This window comes from Chiroxiphia lanceolata, chromosome 2 (genome assembly GCF_009829145.1).
Source record: "Chiroxiphia lanceolata isolate bChiLan1 chromosome 2, bChiLan1.pri, whole genome shotgun sequence".
NCBI lineage: Eukaryota > Metazoa > Chordata > Aves > Passeriformes > Pipridae > Chiroxiphia > Chiroxiphia lanceolata.
The window spans coordinates 114,553,528-114,576,448 of record NC_045638.1 but is presented as its reverse complement, the minus strand read 5'-3'; the positions used below and the strand labels follow the sequence as shown (position 1 = coordinate 114,576,448).

The 22,921-nt window shown below is 48.6% G+C and overlaps 1 protein-coding gene across 1 annotated transcript in view; it reads left to right on the top strand.

Annotated features, from left to right (window-relative positions):
- The window catches only part of TIAM1 (TIAM Rac1 associated GEF 1), a 136,226-nt gene that overhangs the window by 12,963 nt on the left and 100,342 nt on the right, over positions 1–22,921 (top strand). The window contains 1 exon segment of the mRNA XM_032679472.1: positions 2,212–2,271. The gene's annotated coding sequence lies outside the window, so the exon portion shown is untranslated.

Sequence of the window (22,921 nt, the reverse complement as noted above, 5' to 3'; positions counted from 1 at the left end):
TAACGGGACTGTCACCGTTTCTGACTTTATGTTGTTGCAGTTGCTAATCCTGCATGAAGCTGGTTGTGCCCATGTGCTCCTGGCTTTTGTTTTTCATAGAATCACAGAATGGTTTGGGGTGGAAGAGACCTTAAGGCCCATCTAGTTCCACCCCCCTGCCATGGGCAGGGACACCTTCCACTATCCCAGGTTGCTCCAAGCCCTGTCCAGCCTGGCTGCTTGGACAATCTGTCTATGCTCCTCCCATCTTACCTATCCCTGCTTCCACCTTCTGTAGGCGTCCTTTTTATGTTCTTCCAAGAGCTCCTTGTTCATCCACACAGGCCTTCTGGAGTTTTGACCTGCCTTCCTCCTTGTTGGGATGCATCAGTCCTGAGCTCAGAGGAGGTCATCCTCAAATATTAACCAGGTTTCCTGGGCCCCTCTCCCCTCCAGGGCTTTATCCCATGGGACTCTACCAGGCAGGTCTCTGAGAAAATTACTGCATCCAGTTTTTGTTTACTTTTTGATGAAAATACCCTTTTTGTGTTGGTTTTTTGTTTTGTTCTACTTTTTTTGTTTCTTTTGTTTGTTTGTTTTGGTTTGTTTTGGATTTTATTTTTGTTGTTTTTGTTTTTTTTGTTTGTTTTCCGCTCCCCATCCCTGCCAGTGCTGAAGCAAATAAATGGGCAGATGCCTTCCTTTCCCTGCAGCATGCTGGAGCTGTACTTCACCTGCTGGATCGTGAAGGGAGATGCTGTTATTTCCATGAGTGATTTGCTGGGAGAAGGAAGGTGTAACTGTGCACTTGAGACATGGATCCAGACCCCAGATGCCCTGCTGGGATGAACTGATGTCCCTTCAGGGTGGTTGGTGGAGCTTGCGTTGGGCTTGGTGGATCCTTGCAAAGCAACCCCAGCTCAGAAGTTTCTGGCTGAGAGGTGCTGATGGGGCAGTGCTGTGGGACTGGGGCTGTTTGCTCTTGGCAGCTCCCTCCTCTCTTTTCCAGCTCTTTGGCTGAGCCTTCTGTGTTGTCAACCAGCAAAATCCCATTCCCATTGAATTATGGATGCATAAAAGGGGGGGGGGGCGTTGTGTTGGGCGGCCGTTCAGAGAGCAGGTGTTTCCTCTTTGGGGTTTAAGTTACCAAATTCATCAGGACATTTCAGCTTCTCGCTTTTAAAATTCCCTGATCCTGGAGAACAAAGTCATTTTCTCAGCTTTGGAGCCCGACATCTGCTTGTGGGGATTACACGTGTTCCTGCGGCAGCGGGCGCAGATTTTCTTTGTGGAAAGGGATCTGTTGGAGGGAGTATTAAAGCCCAGTACAAGTTCCTGTTCTGGAATGGAAATTGCTCTGCAGGTTTGGAGTGAGGCATGTTGGAGCTTGCTTATTTACTTGGCAGATGTCTGATGGTGTTACATCATCCTCAGCACTCGGACCTGCAAGGCTTCAGAAAGGGCTCAGTGTGTTGTGGTGGGTTGAATGGCCATGGGGAGCTCTGCTCTTCCTGCTTTCCTGTGGTGGGAAAACAACCATTTCCAGTAAGGAGCCGCCAGCCAGCTCTGCCTCCCATAGACCCATATCCTGGGGTGATGGGGAGCACTGGTCGAGGAGAAGGGCCATCAGAAATCTCTGCTGGATGGTGCTCAGGGGGTTGTCAATCCACTCATGTTTCCCATCTCTGAGCAGTGTGCAGGGATGATATTTGCTGGGAATGAGTCACTTTCTACTACTTGAGTTTGGGCAGGTGTTCCAGGGATTGGTTTTTAAAACACATTCTGTTTTGCCACCTTAGACCTCTCTCAGTGCTTCCAGGTTGTTGTTTTGTGAAATCCAGACTAACCCCCAAGCATGATTTTGCTGAGAGCATGCAACTAGGAGCCAAGCTTTTTATAAAGCTCCAAATCAATAACACAATTAGCTAAACCCAAGTCCAGTGGAAAAAGTTGCTTTGGAACAATTAAGTGTTGCCTGCAGCCCTGAGAGCCTGGAGCTCTCGGGGAAACACTCTTAATTGGGCTTTGTGGCTCTGGCAAGATAGGAACAGCAACAAATAGTGAGAAGCAATCTGGATTTGAATTATTTCCCCCTCTGCACTAGTAGGTCGAGGTGGTGTTAGTGATGGTCTGGCTGAGGTGTGTTGCAGGGGCTCAGGCAGGTGAACGGCAGCTGTGTGCATCTGGCTCGATGTTTGGAGCTGACCTGTTCATCTTTCTTTTCCATTCCAGGAGCTGTGTGGGACAACCAATGTTTCCCTACCATCCTGCTTTCTGCTGTGACCCCCTCATGTGAGTAGTGACCCCTGGGCTGGGTGTTTGCAGCTCCTGCCCACCTTCCTCCTGCTCTGCTCACCATCCCTTCCCTCTCTGTCCTGGGACTGAGCTCCACAGCCTGCAGAGCAGAACGGGGGGTCTTTTAGGAATAAAAACTTTAAGGCTTCTTTGAGATACACAGTGAAGTGTTTACATGAAAAACCATATCAGCAGCTGCATATTTTATCCAAGCAAGTATGTTCAGACATGTTTATAGAAACATGGCAGCACTAAATCTGGACAGTTGGTCACTAATCTTTGCAAAGATACAGAAGTGATTAAATAAAAAGATTTCCCCGTGGCAAACCCTGTAAGTTGCAATGTAAGTGTGACCCAGGCTTTTAAAGGCTCCTCTCCTGCCCTTGTCCCTCCCCACACTTCCTCTGTGTGGTCACTCCAAATTGCTGCCAGCTGGCCCTTTTATGGTGTTGTGTGTGTGTGGTTGTGCTGCTTCTCATTTTTGTCCAAAGAGACAGACAAAATCTGTGGCTTATTCAAATCTTTGAATTTGCAGCCAGTCTAACAGTAGGAAGGAGAAATACAATTTAAAACTCTGAGGGAAGAGGTTCTGTCCTTTAGTACCTCACTATTGACCACAGACCCCACTGTGCCCATAAATCTAAGTCGTCTTGCCTGTTGTGTTTGAGGTTTTCTTCCCTCTGTGTTGCCTTCTACCCTTGTTTCAGACATCAGGTTAAGTTCTTTCTGGTGTGTTTTCAGCTTGACAAATATGATCTGTTTTGTTTGTTCCAGGGTAAGGTTTTTCTTTTGGTTGGTTTGTTTGTTTTTTTTTTCAGCTGAGTGGTTTTGTGGAGAAAAAAACAGAACAAAAAAATTTCTTTTAAAAAACATCAGCATTGTAAAGAAAGGAGAATGCAACCAGAAACTGATACATCATCAAATTGAACGTACCAGTGTGCAAACACGTGGCAGAGCAGTCAGCTATCAGCAAATGATAGTGAAATTGGGTGATATTTCCAGTTTCCCTGAAGTTGAAAGTGCACGTGGTTTACAATGGATAATGAAATGTTATGGTTTTTATGTCTAATACGTTAATTCTGCCAGGGCAGTAATCCCAAGGTTCCAATCCACCGCAAGGCTGACATTTTGTTGGAAAGAGATGCACAGACATTTATTGAGGACACAGACTACAGTACATTTAACAAAAAAATAACAGAACAATGGGAAAGGTCTCCTCTTTCTTCTCTCTTCCCTTCTCTCCCAGTCTATGGTATCAAATATTGACTCAGGCCAGAGGAGCTGCTGCTTGGAGCCTGTTGTTCCTTCTGTGGCAAATGCAAAAGTTAATTCCCTTTTTTGTGTTTTGAAAGAGGAATATCACCCATGATGTTTTTGTGCTTGTGTGTGGCTTGGGCTTCATAAGAGTAAGTCTTGAGCACTTCCAGCTTGGAACATCCTTCCCTGTCACACACCTGCATGGGCAGGTGTTTGTGAGTCAGACCAAGGTCCTGATCCAGAATCTAAACCATGTGTTGTGCACCTGGTTTGCCCTAAACTGGCCCTGTTTCCCTCCTGTGCTTCCCTGCCCAGTGGTGGAGACGTGGCTGTGAGCCTGAGCTATCCTTCTAATCAGGGCCTTGTGTTCCTGCTCCCTCTTCGCAGCAGCACCGGGGGTTTCCTTACTGCACAATGAGCAAGTTCAGGGAGCCAAAATGGCCAGAAAATAAAATGTGGTGTTTTGACCAGCTGTGTTTTGTGAGCCAGGTTGCTAGAAGAAGGCTGTAGGTAGGAATACATAGGCAGGATGTGGTAGCCCTAATGTGGTCACTTTTGAGGAGAAAAGAGGGGTCTCAGAACCTGTTTAGCTCTCTTGTGGTCCCAATAAGCCGTGTCACTGGGATCCTTCACTCCAAAGCCCAGGGATAGATGGACACTCTTGGTAAACCCTTTCTTGCCAGCTATTGGGTTGTGCTGCTTTGCTGTGGATTTTAGAGCTTCTTCACTTGTGTTCTGCAAGATGATGTCCCAGGAGAGAGCTGCTTTAGGGACCAGACAGAGGTCCATGTGGAGAGTGAGGAGGAGGCATCTCCCTGGAGAGGCTCTGGATAGCTCATGCTGCCAGATCACCTACTGGAAGGAGTGCAGAAGTCTTTCTGTGCTTTTTGTTCTGCTTTTGCTGGAGTCTGTCCAGGACTTTAATCTGTGGCTGATGTAGGAGGCTCTGTTTTTGGTGTATTATTGGTATGGGAGAGGATTGATGCTCACACCCTCTGTGCTCGCCCTGAGCTCAGCTGGGTTCTGCAGAACCCCAAAATGCAGAACGGGTTTGAGGAGTTCCCTTATCTCCCCAGTGTGGCTGCAGTGGGGGAAGTGGGCCAAGTTTTAAAAGTCATTTCTCCAAGTGACTGCGTGCAGCCTTTTGGACTTGCTGAAGCACACCCATTTCTGCTTTTGGGCAATTAATGCAGCTGATGAAACTGAGCTGTTTTGTTGCTCAGTGGCCTATTTCTGTGTTTTCCCTGCCACCACTCTATTTGCTGCCACTTTAATACATATCCACCACTGTTCTCCCCATGCAGCTGTCCCACTGTGTATCAGTCACATCTGTGTGTGTGTGTGTGTGTGTGTGTGTGTGTGTGTGTGGAATAGAATAAGGGAAAAATGACTTCGGTCACACAGACTTATGCAGAGGAGGATCTACCCTGATGCGCTGATATCTCGCCGAGCTTCTTAGAGCTGGAACAGTGACAGCAGGCAGCATTGGAGTCCACCTCCCAAATGTTGTGTTTAATCCCAAATCAGGCTTTAGCGTTCAAGTAACAGCCAAATACTGAAAAGCCTCATAAGAAGTAGAAGGAACAGGCAGGACTTTAAAAAAACAGAAAAAAAACAAAAAAACCCCACACAACTAGAAATGAGGAAAAGTAATCAGCAGTTCTGGAACTATAATGGTTTTTAGAATGCGAGGCTTTTGCCAGTAAAAGAAGACCAGGTCTCTGCCCTTGAGCTTGCTTAAGCAGTTAATCTGTGTATGAACTCTTAGTCGTAGGGATCACTCAGAAATTATGAATCTCTGAGCCTTCAGAGACACATTTGGGCAGTATAAAGGCAGAGCCATGTGGCAGTGGCATTAGAAGCTGGAGGCTCAGGTCAGACCTTAATGCAGGTCTTCCAAAGGTGAGCGTGTAGCCTCATGGGTATAATCCAATGTACAAGTTAACAGAAAAGGACAAAAAGGGAAGGCACTCAGACATGTGTGGTAAGTCCAGTTGTGCCAGCCCTCTCTGCCAGCTGTGGTGTTTATAACCTTGAGCGACCCTGTAAAAGTCAGTGCTGGTGGCTCTCTGGGCAGAACCTGCAATCCAGATCTCTGCTTAGTTTGGAGGGCTTTGGGTCAGGGTCCCCCAGAGAGGTGTTAACTGAACAGTGTGATTCCTGTGCCGTGCTCTGGTCTGGGGAGGTTGAAAACCAGGTCAGGGCTTCTTTTCATTGAGGTGACATTGAAGGGAAGTTTTGGATTTGTGTTTTTTGTTTGGTTTTTTTTTTTTTACCATATGGCTATAATAGAAGAAATAAATTGGAGCTTGTTTTCTAAAAATGAGAACATGTGCAGTCAACCAGCATCTTTTATTTTTATGCAGCACGTCCAAAATAGATGCCAGTCTGCCTCTTTGGGAACGTGCATCCGGCAGAAAGTCACAGCAGCACTTTGTGCTCCCTTCCCTGACTTTCCCGCTCTCCCACCACTTGACAGTGAGCTGTTCAGGAAGTGACTCTGGTTTGGATGTGCCAGTCACCCCCACACACGGGGGTGAAGGTGGCAGTGACATGAGGAGGGGGTGTGTGGGTGACACTGATGCTGCTCTGGTCCCCCTTTTCCAGTAAAAAGCTCAGCGTGGGAGGGAGGGAGCAAGGACACTTGTGCAGCCCCCTTGCTCTGCTGAAAGGGGGAAGCTGGAAGCACTGCCAAGACAGAGGAATTGCTGGCAGGATGCTTTCTGCTGTGTCCCTGGAGTTAGACATTGATAGTCTGTGCTTGCAGCCATGTGCTGTTTGCTCAGCCTGGAAAGGAGCAGTTGCTCAGAGTTGTGTCCTTTGGATCTGCTGGAGGTGGAGAGCATTTCCCCCCCCCCCAGTTCCTGCTGCCAACACATGAGGAATCACAGAATTTTTTAGGTTGGAAAAAACTTCCAAGATCATTGACCATGGACTGGGGTCTGCACAGGCAGGGTGGGAGGGGTGGATGGGGATGGTCCAGTCTCTGCCCACTGGCCTTCCAAGGCTCTGGAGCTGAGAAGAGGTTTCTCTATGAGCTAAGAGAAGATGCCTCCCTCCTGTGGGGAGAGCTGGGGGGAGACTGAGCCATTGAGCAAACTTTGGGCTTTGTACATGGACTGTCATGCTCCTGCTGAGGGCGAGGGAAGAGACAGAGACTTGGTCTTGTGCTGGTGTGAACTGGAATTTTTCCCTGGAGTGAAAGGACTTGTGCCTGTGCCGGATAATGTAGGATCAGGTGGTCAGTCAGCCCTGACTTCAGCCCCCGAATTCATGACTGTGAGGGTATTTCATCCTGGGGACAAGGATTTGGGAAATGCAGCTCCTGCAGGGCCTGGAGATGTGCAGGGTTGGGATGATAACCAAGGAGCTCAGGCTGGGTGGCCTGAGCAGGGGTTTAGGAGAGAGGAGCAGTGTGACTTGTGGTCTGGTGACATGGGAGATGTAACCAGTGTGCTCCCAGTTCCCTCTTCCTCTTTGATGTCCCCTCCCTGTGCTCAGGCAGCTGTACACTTGGCCAGGGCAGGGGATCAATCTGCCCAAATTCTGCCTTTTGTTTTCCATCAGGGCTGTGCAGGAGATGGGGATAATACTTGCCTCTCAGGGGCATTGTGAAAGTTAATTTGCTAATTATTTGCAAAGCGCATCAGAGTGCTGCTTCAATTCTACACAAGGTTATGGTAACATCTAATTAATAATTCCTTATGATGCTTCATTTTCTTTCTGCTATAAATAATGGCCTAATGTAGGGACAACCCTGCCTGTGCTCGTCATCCCAGTGCCTCAGAGGGAATAACAAGCTGGATTTGGTTTGTAAATGGTCCCTCTTTCCCCCGTCCTCCTCTGCCACCTTACCCATAAAACCATTGTTTCCTTTGGTGAGCTGCTGCCTGGCTGGTGTCCACTGGAGAGAGCTCATCCCTTGACTGGAAATCTCAGCCCTCCGGCAGCACTCCTTGCCTTTCCTGGGCTTTCCCATCCTCCCCAACCTTATGGCTCTGTGCCTTTTCTTTCTGGGCTGGGGTAGGTGATGGATGACAAGAGGGAAATGAGGAGCTACCATGGGAAAGTCTCTACCCTTCCTTTCCTTGAGATCTTGACCAAGAGCTGGGTAACAAGAGAGAAAATCTTCTCTGTAAGCTTTTGTCTTTCTTTCTCTCCATGTTTGCCTGTGTTTGCAGCCCATATTGTGCTGTTCTGTTTGATGGTGTGTGCAAGCATCTTGTCTTTGCTTTGGCCAGTGTGGTTATGAGATCTCCTGCTGTAGTGTGTTGTTTGTAATTCTCAAAATAAGTAACACTCAGAGACCTTTGCTGTCCGTCACACATTTCTGGTTTTGCTCCCCGGCTGTGAGTGGCTTCGGGCGCTTTTGAGAGTGTCAATATCCTGTGTGTTTAATACTTCAGTGCAGTGAGTCCAGAAGCTTGTGATGACTATTTTTAGTGTTGAAAAATGTTGACAACTGAAGTAAACCTACGTTATCCATCATTTGACAGCACCGTCATCAGCGTGCAGCTTGTCACTCTCACTTTGAGCTGATTTTTCCAATCAAATTAAATCTATTGGCAGGGATGCAGTGGAAGTGTGTCAGAACTCTGCATGAAGATGACAGCAGCTACTGCCTAAGTTCTTTCAGAGAAGCGAGAGGAGGTATTTGCATTAGAGGTCTTGAATAAAATGTTCCTCCTTGAGGCTTCTCATCAGAAAAAGGAAACAGTCCCTGTTTTGTTAAACTCCGGCTTATCCTTGCACCAAACGGCCGTTGCGGTAAGGACTGAGTGGGCTTGTGGGTGCTGCCCTGAGGGTTGTGCAACATGACGTGTCCCAGCCATAGCCACATCCCTGGGCTGGGGGAACTGGGTTGGAGCACGTCCTGCTGGTGTTGGGCACCCTCTAAATCCACTCCGGTGCCGGAGAGGTGCAGGAGCTCATGGTGACTTTCGGTACACGTGTATGTCCGGAAGAGCTTCACCACTGCAGGTGTGTTTTTGATGCTGGATGACTAGAAACAGGGCTCTTCTGCAGATACTGATCCTGTACACCCAGAGGTGTGTGTTTGACCTGCACGGTCCCAGGAGAGAGAGAAGCAGCCCTGTCCTTGCGTGTGAGCTGACACATGCTGAGCGACAAGACAAGCCCCAAGGCTGCCAGAGCTCAAGGAGCATTTGGACAACACTCTCAGGCACATGGTGGGATTGTTGGGGTATCCTGTGTGGGGCCAAGAGTTGGACTGGATGATCCTTGTGGGGCCTTTCCAGCTCAGGGAATCCTGCGAGTGTCTGCAAGCGCAGTACCCACGTCGGTGCAAGAGCTTCCAGCCACAAGCAACGCCATGAAACACAAGCCTTAAATTTTAACTTGTGCTCGGGCCAGAGGTGGCTCCTGCCTCTTGTCATTTGTCTTGGATTTGCAGGCAAGGGTGCTGGCTCGTGGCCAGCATCCACTCCCTGGAGCTCATTAGAAACCTTTTTCAACTACCCTTGTAGCGTAACAACGGGGATCAGCTTTCCCGTGAGCTGATATATCTGCTGACCTCTCCAAAGGAAAAAACTCTCCTGTAATTCATTACCTGACTTCTGTAGAGGCTGAAAGGGAACTATTTGTGACTGAACAATACTTGCCTTTCACAACTCCCTTTCTAATCCCAAATAGAAACATGAAGCTGAGAAAATCTTTCTGATAACAGGGAGTATAGATACATTCAACCCAGGATAATTTTTCATGGCATTAACGTTCTGTTAATATTCTGCCAAGGGTTGGTTTGCAGGGTTTTATTGGATGAGGGAAAGGCAGGCAGGGAGAACATCAATTTGAGGGGGTAGAAGTGATTCCGATGGCATTGTGATGGTTTTCCACCAGTGCCCTCTTGTGAGCTTATATTACAGAGATCCAGTTAGAAAGCTGAGGTTTTAAAAATAAAAAATAATGGAAGTTAAGTCAGCTTTCTTCTTCAGTTTATGATTGAGTACAAGATGGCATGAGTCAAACTGTGTCCCCACCTACACAGAGACAACCCTTTGCTCCTGCCATGTGTGAGAGGCTGTACAGGCACAGCTACTGCTCCCAGGAGAGAGGGATTCCCAGGGTGAACGTATGGCTTGGCCACATCAGCCACACGTTCTGGGATGTGCCAGAGCTGGCTTGAACTTGGAAGCCCAGGTCACATTTGCAGGGCTGCAGTTTGCAGCATTACCTGGAAAAGGGCTGTGATGTCCCAGTAATGTGTACCTGGTGCCTGCGTGCGCTGCCAGATTAGTCTGTGCTTATGGAATATTTGGAGTAGCACCAAAACTGGGGTTGGGCATCAGCATCTTGGTGTTCCCCTGGGGTTGTTCCTTGCACGTAATTAGTGGCTGCTGGGTCCCAGGTCGTGTCCTGAAACGTGCTTGATCAAAGTAGGTGATGATCACATTGGGAACTCCACCATGGCTATAAGGACTTGCAGAAAGACTGGAGTGGCTCCAGTTGTCTGGGTGATGGAGACGGGATGCTTTTCCAAGGCCACCTGTGTGCACAGGTGAAAAATAAGACAGATACAATCATGAATTTTTGAAGCACCTTGGCTTTGTAAGGTAAGCCTTAGTTAAAGAGATACGGTCTGAGATCCCTGTGGGAGCGTGGCCGATGCTCCTCGTATCTCACCTTCCTGCTGTGCTCGGGGTGAGTCACTGTGCTGGAGTGACTGCCTTTTTTCTGCCCAAAGTGATAATCCATTGTTAAAATGATATTAACTCATGTGCGCTAATTAGCAGGTGTGCCAGGGTGTGAGAGGCCTAGGATGTTAATTAGGGTTGATAAACACACCTTTATGCAGGATGCAGACCTAGGCTGTGTCTGATGGGACTCCCTTCCTCTCACCATGGAGAAGTGCTGTGTTGTGGGACCTTTCTCCTCTGGGCTCTGTGGTGGCATCTCCGTGTCTCACCTTGATATTTGGGAGAGCCTGTGGACTCCCGGGAAGGTTCATAGAATCATACAATATCCTGAGTTGGAAGGGACCTGCAAGAATCACGGAGTCCAACTCCTGGCCCTGCACAAGACACCCCAACAATCCCACCCTGTCTCTGAGAGTGTTGTCCAAATGCTCCTGGAGCTCTGTCACTGCCCTGGGGAGCCTGGTCAGTGCCTGACCACCGTCTGGGGGAAGAACCTTTCCCTGATATCCAACCTAAACCTCCCCTGACACAACTTCAGGCCATTCCCTGCGTCCTGCCAGTGCTCACAGAGAGCAGAGATCGGAGCTGCAGCCCCCGATGAGCTCTGCCCTCAGTCTCCTCCAGGCTGGTGGGATTCATCCCGCTGACACTGGAAGAAAAAGAAGCTTTTCCCGGTAGTATCATCTTTACTCAGCTGAGGAGAGGACAGTTAATTGCTCTGTCCAGCTGCAGGGTTTAGCTGACGGCCACTTCTTCAAGCTCTTGGAGGTGATGGCCCCTCCAGTCACCCAGTGGAGGTCCTGGCCTGGTTGTCTCCAGCCCGTTCTGGGCAGAATAAGCTGGGTTGTCTTAAAACAGGTTTTGGTAGGTCTTCGCTAATCGCTTAGTGAGGAGAGCACTGAGGTTTATATAAGCTGGCTCGTGTGCCCTCGGGAAGCCCACATCAAAAGGCGTGTATCCAACTGCATCAGCCAGGCGGGGGTGCTGGGCCGGGCCCTGGAAATGCCTGTTCTCCCGCAGCGGGCAGGCGAGAGCTGACAAGCCACGGCACTGCCCGGGAGGGCTCTCGCCGAGGTTCTTGTTGAGTGGCTGCTCCACACCTTCCCAAGTGTCCAGGGCCACCTGCTCCCAGCATCCCGGGCCCTGCTGGCTCACTTGCCCCAGCCAAGCTTCCCTGGAGGCCTGGTGTCTTGTTTCTCACGGAGTTTTGGAGGAGGGCTGAGGAGAAGGCTTCCTTTGCCTCTCCCTCCGAGCATCTCCCTCCATACTTCAGGTTTCCTGCTTATTGCTGACTGGTTTTTATTCTGGTGCTGGGGAAGTCACTGCTTTGCTTTTCCCATCTGCACTGAACATTCTCGCTCTCTGAAACTCCCTGAAAAGAGGGGGGAGCCGGGGAGGCTTGGGCTCTGCTCCCAGGGAACAAGGGACAGGATAAGAGGAAATGGTTTCAAGATGTGCCAGGAGAGGGTCAGGCTGGACATCAGGAGGAGTTTCTTCACATAAAGGGTTGTCAGGCATTGGAAGGGGCTGCCCAGGGAGGTGGTGGAGTCCCCATCCCTGGAGGTGTCCAAGGAAGGACTGGATGTGGCATTCAGTGCTCTGGGCTGGGGACAAGGTGGGCATCGGGCACAGGGTGGACCCGATGGTCTCAGAGGTCTTTTCCAACCTAAATGATTCTGGGATTTAAAACCCACAGGTGGTCAGACTTGGGATTCACTGAAGTTCATGCTTTCCTGGGAGTTCTGGCCATACCAAGCATTTGCTATAGATAGAAGGAAAAGATGCCCCAAACTGCTGTGACAGAACACAAACAGACCCGGGGCTGGCGGCAAAAGGGCGTGTGCAGCCTTTGGACCTCTGAAGCCGAAAATCTCTCCAGACAATCACTGCAATCTGCCATCGTAAGCACCTGTTGCTCTTCCAGGATGGGCTGTGATTGTGGTGTGTCTGTGGGAGCTGGTGTGCTGCACACCTGTGTGCACGTTCACGCCGTGTCCTCGCCGATGGGATCGATGGCAGGTGGGTGGCTGTGCCTGTCGGGCTGCTGGAATGGGCTGGAGGTGGCCGTGCCCGAGTGAACCCCAGGGCAGGTAGCAGCAGCCCCCGTCGCCTTGTGAGTCACTCGTGGCTCGCCAAACCTGCTTGCCTGCTCGGGGTTTGCTGGTTCCCAGCACTGAAAACTTCCCTCCCGTTTGTTTGGCCTGCCTGGCCTGTGAGTGGGAGCTGTTGGTTTGCTCATATGGGGTTTAAATTAATAGTGCTGAGGATGGATTGTTTCAGTGCTTTCCAGTCCAAACAGTACATCTAATCCCATCCCTCCTTCAGCCCTTTTCTGCTGTCAAGGGGCAGGACTCTGGTGCTTATCAGGTGTGCCCCTGGTCACGGGGGACCTGGTGCTCTCTGAGCGTGGGCGCGTATATCAGAAACATCTGAGATGTGAAGTTAAACCCAGCGTGCTGTTTGAAGTGGGCTCAGACTTGCTGCGGTGCCAGGCAGCTCAGCCTGCACGTCTGCTCCTGATAATGGGGGTGTGAGGATGATTGTGCTGCATCACATCTTCTCCCCGACTATCTCATCCCTGTCCCAAAATAGAATCATCTCCTCCCCTGCTCTGCTCCAGCACCCGGGCGTGTGAAGCCTCACTACAGCTGTTTAATCCAACCCTGTGTCAGAACTGGGCTCCTGCATGTACCTTTTACCATTTTGTTTTGTTCTTCTCCTAATGGTTTTATCCTTTTTCCAACTTGCGGTCCCTGTTGGGCTGCAGAGGGTGGGACTGCAAGGGTATGGTTATTGCTCAGTACTCTGTGTTTGTGAAATATCACGCAGAGTTGTAAAAGTTAATTTGTTTATTAATTTGATTTCTGCTTGTAAAAAATACTTACTGTGTTTTCTGCTTCATTTCCAGAGTAGTTTCATACCTGTTTTCCTTGCCCAGTGTAAGTGGTGCAGAGTCAAGGTGGGGGGAGTTGGGGGAAATAAACACAGATGGTTTGGGTTTTGTGTTGGTATTTCTTATTTATAGCAACCATTAGCCAACCCTGGTCTGGAGGACGCTGCTGCTCAAATCCTAATCCAGAAACAGTTATGTGGAAGTAGTGAATTGAGTAAAACCAGATCTGTGCGTAATTATTAATTCCCTGTAGTTCCTGATCCTGGAAACTGTTCTACACCTGTGAGCAGCTTAGTGGGAGGCAGTTGCTGGTCCTCTACAGAAGCACCATCCGGATACGGACCAGAGGGAATCCTTGGGGATGGGAGGGATTCGAGGGCAGCGGCAAAAGGCACAGAGTAGGTCAGGTCAGAAGTGTTTTATTTTGCGTCTTGCTGGTGAGTTGTTCCCTGCAAGCAGGACAGAATCCCCAGGACAACATACATGGTGCAGTCGCCCCTGTGGGCTGACTGGGAATTTTCGTTCCTGGCTCCTCTCGCAGCACGTCAGGCTGGTGAGTTAAAGCCACCCCGGAGGGATGTCCTTAGGAATTCAGATTTCAGGAGCCAGCGGGGCTGAGTGGCAGCTCGTCTGAAGCCTGTGACGGGAGGAATTAATCAGGAGAGGGAGGGGAGAAGGGGAGGAGGGAGGGAGGGAGGGAGGGATGGCAAAACCCCAAACCTTCAAACACACCCAATTGACCCATCTCATTTTAGCATGAAACTTAACGAGTTACACCCACTCTGAAGCAGAAGGGGAATGAAACGCTGGCGCTTCCTCCTTTCTCTTACTGGCAGCTGGGGCTTGGGAAGTACAGCGGGCGAAGATGTTTGTGCTGCTGATGATGAGCGGTAAGAGGAGCCCTGCCTGCCGCGGTTGTGCCGGGCCAGGGGAGTAGGAGCAGCTGGAATTTGGCTCGAGCTGGGAAAACGTGTTTGGGGGTGTAGCGCCGTCGTGCTGTCTAAGGCACCGTGTGCCCAGAAAGCCCCGTAAGGCTTTCCTCTCCTAACCCTGTCTTTCCTCAGTGTGGACAGAGGTGTTCCATTCTCTGGGTTGGGCTGTCAAGTGTTGTTTGCTTTTCCAGGGTTTGCACTGCTCCCAGGGAGCACCCGGGTTCACTGCAGACACCCAGGGCTCCAACTGACTGAGAGGGAGCTGGGGACTCAACAGTTGAATTCCCTTGGAGAGAAAATGTAGTATCGTATTACCTACTAAAGATGTTCCCCTCTCCAGCTGTCTGGCTTTATTTTCAGTAATTACAGGTTGCCATGCTCTTTAATTGTTGAAAATGAGCCCCGTGGAAGGTTTCAACTTGAATTGAACGCTCTGTTGGATGTCTGTGTGAGGTGGGGAGAGCTGGAAGGCAGTGCTGGGCAGTGCTGAGGGTGGGAAGGCTGGGTTGGGGGGGTTCCACACTTGCTGAAGATCCGGTAACGCTGCAGAGCAGGGACTGGGGGAACCTCCTCTGGATCCAGTTGCTCATTTTTCTCCTTGTTACTCCTGCGATCACTTATCAAGTTATTTTATATACTGGTTGCTATCTTGAAATCTAAATTGCCTAATTCTTGGGTTGGTGACAGGAAATGTGAGCACAGAGCCCTGGCCCTGCAATTACTGTGACTAAGCATTAGGACTAATCACCAAGTGGGGAGCGTGCTGCCATCGGGGGGGATCCACACCATCCTCTCCTGGCTCTCCATCTCGACCTGCTGTCTCTAGGGCTGCTCTGGGAATGTCAGATATGGCTCCCGCTTCCTCAGGGACAGGGGCTTGCTTTCTGACGGGCAGGGTTCAGCCCTGACTCAGCGACACACTGCAACCCATCAGACATGAGTAATCCTCCGGGGCAGAGGCGGAGGATAATGTGCACCTTTCTTGGGGGAGTTAAGTCACCCTGTAGCTGTTGGAAGTATTGGTGCTTTAATAGTTTTGTTTAATATCCCAGAACTCCATTGCCAAGGTTGCTGTTAATCCCTTTGACAAGCGTTTTAATATTGCAGGGGGGATTTAAATTTCCACACGTGATCAGTGCCGTGCAACGAAGTGAGCAGGTTTGGTGGGTGTTGGTGGGTTGCTTGTTTTTCCCCCTCCTTTCAGAGCTAAAAGTGAGCTGTGCTTTAGGAAAAAGGTGTGGAAAATTGCTCTGCTAAACAGGGCAAATGGAGCCGAGGGATCAAGTGTGGCAGGCCTGGTTACACTTCCTGGGGAACTTGCTCTTTAAAGGGTGCGTGCCTGGTTTTAGGAGGGTTCCAACCTGTTTTGAGGCAGAAACACTTTATTTTTCCAGAATGCCTGTTGGGAAAAACTCTGCCAAATGGCAAATTTGCATCATTTAAGCATTTGCTTGAGCTCTATGCTTTTGCTCAGGGAAATCAGTGGTAGGATTCCTGCTGGGATTGGTGTTGAGGAGAGGCATTGATTTTACACCATCACAGCAGTGGCAGTGAGTCTATTAGACATCAGTGTTTGGAGCAGACTCATTTATCTTTAAATGAAGTTACACACTGTGGCTTGAGTTGTAGGTAATGGCTGTTTGAAAATGAACCCTGAGGAAAATACAGCTAATTTTCCTGCAGGATCAGTGACCTGGACTGGCCCAGCACAGGGGCCAGGGAATGCCTGTGTATCCTCCTGCCAGCAGCTGGGGTGGGAGGATGAGGGGGCAGAAATGAGAGCTCCAAACTTGGGATGACAGGTTGGCTTGGGTCTAGAGCATGGCCCTGTGGTGAATGGCAGCAGGGAGACCTTATTTCTTCCCCTTCACTTTGGCTCTGATTAATTACCCAGTGCTGGTCTTCTGCCATGTTGTGAGCTCAAAAAAACAAAGGATCTTTGGTGGGGAGCAGAAAAAAGGTCTCTAGAATGAAATACTGGCTTCTAAATAATTAATTATAAAGAAAAATCCAGTGTAAAAATAACGGTGGCATCGAATCTTTACAAGAATTCATCAAGACAGAGGATGACTCTATCCTGATGTGTCTTTCTTGGTATTATTTCGTTAAACTGGCGACTGTGCGGTGCATGCCAGTGAGTTTTATGGCCCAGTAATCCATTGCTGGATGAGGGGAATACATTATTTATAGATTAGAGTGTTTTAACATCCTCACATGGTGTTGTTTAAGGAGGTCAGGATGCAGAGCAGTGGGAATGGGATTAGCCCAGCTGTGCCGCAAGCAGTGCAGAAGCAGGGGATGAAACAGGAAGTTACCACGCAGATATTGATGTTTTTATTGTGCCTCACAAGGCACAGGTCACATAAGATTCAGGGGTTTCTAGAACCAGACTGTAATTTTTATTGGTTATGACATCTCAGATTCTAAGTGAACTGGAAACAAACACGAACGTCCTTTCCCCTGGCTCAGCAGACTCACTGTTTGTGTTCTTGGTGGGGTGGTGTCAGAGGACTTGAGGAAGGGGGAGAGTGTTTGTGAGAACTACCAAGCCCCTCTTCCTTCCAGGGGGAAGCTGTTGTGCTGTTCCCACGTGTGAAGCTTCTCTCACAGCCCCGTGGGCTGGTGCTGTGGGCAGACAGGTAGTTGTTGATTCACTGCACAGTGCTTTTAGTGTAATTGCTTTTTGAGACTTCCAATTAGGCTTTCCAGGAGAGTTGGGATGTGATGTTCTCAGGTTGCTTAAAGTGCCCTGGTAAAGCCAAGCCAATGAATGATCCCAGCAGGGTAGGGGGGTGTCCATTAGGCAGGATGTGCATCTGGGCACCTCTAGGATGAGGTGTCCCGTGTATTTTGGTCCTGGGAAGGGGCTCTGTGCCTGGTTTGCCTCAGGAGGCTCCGTGGCCTTGCTGCTGTCAATGCCCACAGCAGTTCCCACCCTCCTCTCAGCCTCTGGGGCTGGAGGCTGGAGAGTTGTTCAACTCTGGCATGTTCTAGTATTGTCTAGGGCTGGTCCACATGCCGCATGGTTGGACTAGATAGTCTTAGGGGTCTTTTCCAACCTTAATGATTCTACATTATGAGGTAATTAAGAGCTCAGACTCACAGTGATGCTAACGGGGTTTAATAAGTGGCCAGGCATCATGTGCCTGCTGTGGTGCCACTTCACTGGGACTGGCACAGGATAAATTGAGTTACCTTGCGTTGCCAAAGGTGCACCTGAGTTACAGGCAGTGAGCAGCAGCTCTGGAAGCTGATTTGGGGCTGACCACAAACCTTGCTCACGTAGGTGCTGCTGTAATGGTGTGAGTGTCTGCAAGCAGGAGTGTTGTCAAAGGATCAGGCTCTGTAGGTAGGCAGTGTAAGGCACAGCAAGTCAGAGCTGCAGCTGGAGGGGCTGAGAGAGTTGCTAGACCTTTTCTGTATCACTTTGTCCAAAGCCAGAAAACAGTTTTTGAAGTCTTTGAGGTAGCAGAAGTGGGAGTGAAAAGGGAAGCATGTAGATTTTGCATTAATACCTGCCTCCACCATTTTTGGAAGATGCTCAGAGGCCCTCCTGTCAGGATTTCCCTCCATACCTTACATTGCCTTGTGGCTGCTGAAATACCCTCACAGAAGCTGGGCTTTTGGTGAGGGGGGGCTTTGCAACCCCTATTGGAAAGTGCTGTAGCACTCAGAAAACCTAGTGCTGTGACTTTCCTAGGTGAGCAAACATCCCTCTGTGGTCCTGCAGTCAAGTCCCTCTAAGTCTCGGCTCTGAGGGAAGACAGAGAACCTTCTGCTGTCTGCTTCCCAGCTGGGAATTGCTTTGCTATTCATTTGCATTAACCTGGGTGGGGAAGGTGTACTCGGAGTGTGCCCCAGGCCCTCAGACATTGAAATAGAGACAAAAGACTCCCCATTGCGCAAGGCCACCGCTGGGAAGGGAGCTGGGAAGCTACTGGGTGCAGCTACTTCACAGAATCACGGGATCATTCAGGTTGGAAAAGACCTCTGAGACCATGGAGTCCCCCCTGTGCCCGATGCCCACCTTGTCCCCCAGCCCAGAGCACCGAGTGCCACATCCAGTCCTTCCTTGGACACCTCCAGGGATGGGGACTCGACGTCCTCACCCGTGCCTTGGTTCTGTGTGAACACTGGGAAAACCTGAAGACCCAAAGCAGAGGTTGTGCCTGAGCCTTCTGGCTTTGCCCACTGCTCCTCAGCCGTGGGGAGGCCACTCACTTCCCTTTGCCAGTCATTTCCCACCTCTCCTGGCGAGGGGGATCCCTCTGGTGAGGCCCATCTGACTCCACAGGGAGGAACCTGCTCACCAAGTGCTGCAGGAATTGAAGCATTTTCTGCTCCAGGTTTCCAGGTGGGGTGTGTGATTGTTAAGTGATCGCTGCAGGTTTATGCACTGAATTCAAGTGGTGACTGAGAACTTTTGTCAGGCATCCGATGACTTTTGGCTGTAAGTGATGTGTAATATGTGCCAAAGGTTGTTTTGGTGAAAAGTGACTCATATGCTTTTTTTAGCAGTAACAAAGGAGCCCTTTTTTTTTTTTAATCTTTGCACTACTGCAACAATAAAAATGCGGGTGTTTTTTTCCATTAAGTGGAAGGAAAGTTGCATTTTTGTTGACTCTTATGGCACTGCCATAAGAGATGTGAGATGAGCAGTAGCAGGCACCAGAAACACACGCAGCCTGGGTGTAAGACTCGAGGCAGAATCCAGAAGTCTATTGAGTTGGAAGTTGCAGGATAAAATTTATGACAAAAAAAAAGTCCGTGAGAGTCACTTCCTCACTGATTTTATTCATTTATTTATTTTTTTTTCAAATTAATCTTAATGCTTTATTAACATCTGAGTGATTGCTTGGCAGTCTTTTTCTGGGAAGCACTTTTGTGTGTGTGTACTTTGTTATGGAGTGATAAATCACTGTAATTTACCAGCCTGGCTTTTAAAAATTTGAAAAGTCATACTGTGTGATATGTTCCTTTGAGCTGTCATTCCTGGAGGCATCTGAATCAATGCATGACATTTCAGCTCCTGTTTACTGTTTCAAACAGGTCTTTATGCTTGACGTGGTTACCTGAGTGTACCTTCAAGTTTGGAATTTATGGAGAGATTTTTAAGGGGAAATTAAGAGGAGGAGGCAGCAGATCCAGTCAGTTGTTTTGAGCCACCTGGAGCTGGTAAATTAATATAATGTCCAGAGCTCTACAGAGACTGAGGACTCACTGGGCGTGTCCCTGGGAGCCCCTGTCTCTCCTTGTTGGGCTGTCTGTTCCCCCCCCAGCTCTGCCTCTCTGCTGAATTGTGGCCTCCAGCCTTTTTGTAGCAGGAGGTTGAGGCAGGAGAAGGGCAAAATTGCACATCACATAGGTGGTCCAACAGCTGGAGCCTGTATTTCCAAAGAACATGAAGCAATGCAGGGAATAAGCAGGATGTGGCTGTCCAGGAGCATGAGAAAACCGTGGTGCCTACTACAGTCAGCTTTTGGTCTGTGCTTCTGGGCAAGCAGAAGGAGAGAAATCAAGGCTTCTTTGGGAGCATGGCTTTGAGAGGAAAGCTGTCTGCAGGGCTTGGGCTGCTGGAACTGCATCTTTGAGAGAAGGGGACTGGATTCTTTGGAAATAGAGGCATTGGAAGGAAGGTGTACCTGAAACTGTGGTCGGGATCATGGGGTTTCACAGAATCACTGAGGCTGGAAAAGACCTCTAAGACCATCAAGTCCAACCCGTGACTGATCCCCACCTTATCACCCAGCCCAGAGCACTGAGTGCCACGTCCAGTCATTGCTTGGGCACCTCCAGGGATGGGGACTCCACCACCTCCTTGGGCAGCTCCTTCCAATGCCTGACAACTCTTTCTGTGAAGAAATTCCTCCTACCTCCAATTTGAACCTTCCCCCAAAGTTTGCACGTTTCCAGTGCATTTTACCTGAGGTTGTTTTAGCCTAGAGCAGTTGTCTGCAAGAGGAACAAGAAGTCTTAGGAATTACTTTTGGAGTTAATTTGGGGTCCAGCTGACATAGACCTGCCACCCCCTGTAAATACAGTCACTGTTGATCCTAGTCTGAGCTCCAGGGTTTCCTGGGGGTGAGGGGCTACATCCTGCTTGTCACCAGAGCCTGCTTCAGCTGTGCTGTGCTTATCCCAAAAGGTTTCAGGTTGTGTTTGAGGTGGCTGCCCAGCCTGTGTTGCCTGAGATGGCAGAGCAGGTCTAGGAGCAGCACAGCTCACCTGGCACTTACACAAGATTGCAGATGAGCAGCAGATACTCAGCTTTTTCAGAGCAATCTTGAATCTGCTCATCAGAGTGTGCATCTCACTTGAAGCCAGCCAGCTGTGGAGAGCTATTTCTGTACAGGAATCCCGTGAAATTTTAATGCACTTTTTGCTCATTGAACCCCAAAATGAGTCACTTAAGGGAACAGTGTCAGACTTTTGAAACCTCTGCCTACCTGTTGCTTCCACTGACTTTTCTGTAACCTGCTTAGGTCCTGGATTATTCATGGAGAGAACAAATCCAAAGAGGACAGGCTGTCCTCAGGCACATGGTGGGATTGTTGGGGTGTCCTGTGCAGGGCCAGGAGTTGGACTGGATGATCCTTTGGGTTCCTTCCACCTCAGGATATTCTCTGGCTCTGTGATTCAGGATTTTAGCAGTGTGTAATACTGATGAGAAGGAATTAAGGATTAGCACACTTTCAACAGGTATATAAAATTATCCTTTTATCAAACTCTCTTTAAAAAAAAAATCTGTATTTGGATATGTGAAGACAGCAACTTGTAGAGGTTTTTATTCTTCCCAGAGCTACTGATTCATTGCCTAAATGGCAATAAAATGTCTTGCCTCGCTGCAATCTGCCCTGAGATGTTAGTCATGGCTCTGTGTTACTCAGAGTTGGGCACAGAAGGGAGAGACGGCAACTTCACACCTTCCTGGCAGCTCCTGCTTTTCACAACCCCACTTGCACCAGACAGCACGTTGGTGAGGCTTTTTAACAGAATTCTGCAGAGGTCTCAGAAATTAATATATTTGTGTGGAGGCCTCTCCAACCTCTTTCTCAGCTCCCCACTCAAAGAGCTTTCAAAAGCCAGGAGGGCTGGTGGCTGCTCAGGGCTGGACCCAGCCCACCTCTCCTGGAGCTCAGAGAGCTCCTGAGAGACAGAGATTTGGGAGGCTGGGAAGTGAAAATAATTTCTTATTGCTCAAGCTGGACCAAATTTCATGTTTGGAGTCTCTGCTAGTAAAATCAGCAGAGCAATAAGAAGATTATCTTTGTCCAACCTCTCTTTTTTTAAACGTAGGAGATGAGCGCTGGGGGCCAGGGATTCATATTCCACCATGCCTGACCTACAATTTATTGCAATATTATCTCCAAGTAATTGAGGGGGCCCCACAAGTCTGTGTATCAGCTGAATTCTGGCTGTCTCTTAAGGAGGTGCATATGATTCCTTTCACTTCATTTTCAGAGAGGCCTTTTCCATGAAGCAAAGTGACGTCGTGGTATGTGATGCTCTGATGAAATTATGCCTTGTTGAGCTCAGTCCCTGCTGTCTAAGGAGATATTTGTCACCACCATGTCCCCTGCTTGAGCACCTCACCTGAAAAAATGGATGATCTTTAAGGCCCCTTCCAACCCAGGCTGTTCTGTGATTCTGTAATTTATTCTGGCTCTATTTCAGTGATATATGAAAGGAATTTCTCTGTCTGTAAAAGGAGATTTGAGATGAGGGGAGATTTCAGATACTTGCCTGTGAATGCGTGAAATTAAGTTGGAGAGTGGAGCCCTAATCTAGTACCTTCTCTGTGAGATACAGCTTTTGCTTAAGCTTCACAACTGAATAAACTAATAGAGCTGTCAGACAGCCAGGGTGCTGCCTGCTGAAATTCTTGGCTTGCAATTGAACAGAATCCTCTAGAATTCAGAAACTCAGGGGGAAAAAAAAGGGTCCTCAGCATTAAATACACATGCCCTTCTTTGAAAAACATCCCCCTCACATCCGAGCCGAGCGTTCTCCGAAAATCTCGTTGAACAACGGGAGCACGAACGCGCCCCATGTAAGTACTGCAGGTTATTCCATCAGACTAATAACAGAAAATGGCTCTTCCCCATGGGACAGCATTGTATAACATGGAATTTATTCAGCAGTGCAGAGTGGGATCTGAAATGCTACCTGTTGGCATTGGCTGTTTCACTGGGAATCGGGGATTTGAGGGCTGGGGCTTGCTGGTTTTTTCCCTGGCTGAGTGTGATTATCTCAATAGCTACACTTGCAAGCTGTTATTTAATTTCCATTGTGACACTGTAACAGTGCTCAAAGGATTATGAGTAAATGTATATGAAGAGCTTGATCCCTGAGAGCGTGAGGGATACAAACCACATGCCTGGGCTGGGTTGTCGTGGTTTCTTATAAAAATTGAGTGGAGTTTTGGACTAAATGACCGTTTGTTCTTCCAGCTTCTCACAGACAGCCATGTTCTGTGGGCTGTCATCAGGGAGGAGTGTGCACGTTGCACTGTGCTGTTTTTAGTAAGAAAGTGTTAAAAATACTCAAAATACAACTCTTTGTTAGTCCATTGCAAGACCATTTTAATTTAAACCCAACAAATATTTCAGCTGGGCTTCTATAATGATTATTAGTTTTTAATTATTTCTTCTATTTTCCTTGATTAAAAATGGAATTAATACTCTTCTAAATCTAGTTTTATTTACTGACTTGGCATGTGGAATTGCTCCTGGTTTCTTTTATGAAAGGCAATGTAACCTTGAAAAAGCTGGATGGCTGTTGTGTCCGTGTTTCGTCACCTAAATGGATTGGGAAAATGTTGGTAGAATTTTAACATTTTAAGGCTGATTTAACTAACAACATATTAATGTCTTTAAGCTGCTGCTGAAGGATCAAGTTAGTTTACGTGA